This window comes from Eimeria mitis, genomic scaffold, assembly GCF_000499745.2.
Source record: "Eimeria mitis Houghton genomic scaffold, Emh_scaff1768, whole genome shotgun sequence".
In the NCBI taxonomy this organism is placed as follows: domain Eukaryota; phylum Apicomplexa; class Conoidasida; order Eucoccidiorida; family Eimeriidae; genus Eimeria; species Eimeria mitis.
In genome coordinates this window covers 10,171-10,483 of record NW_013570085.1, presented here as the reverse complement: position 1 = coordinate 10,483, position 313 = coordinate 10,171, and positions in this window count along the sequence as shown.

Here is a 313-nt window from a genome sequence, read left to right as displayed (position 1 = left end):
AGCTAGATAGATAGCTAGCTAGATATATAGCCAGATAGATAGATTGCTAGCTAGCTAGATAGAGAGCTAGATAGATAGATAGCCAGATAGATAGCTAGATGGCTAGCTAGATAGCTAGCTAGATAGCTAGCTAGATAGCTAGCCAGGTAGATAGATGGATAGACAGCTAGATATATAGCTAGCTAGCTAGCTAGAAAACAGCCTAGCTATTTTGTCCTGTCGCTAGCTAGCTAGCCGTTCACTCGGCTCCTCCACCTGCTAGCAACAGCTAGCTGCGCACCTGCGCGCCTCCTCCTGAGCTGTGTAGGTGCTT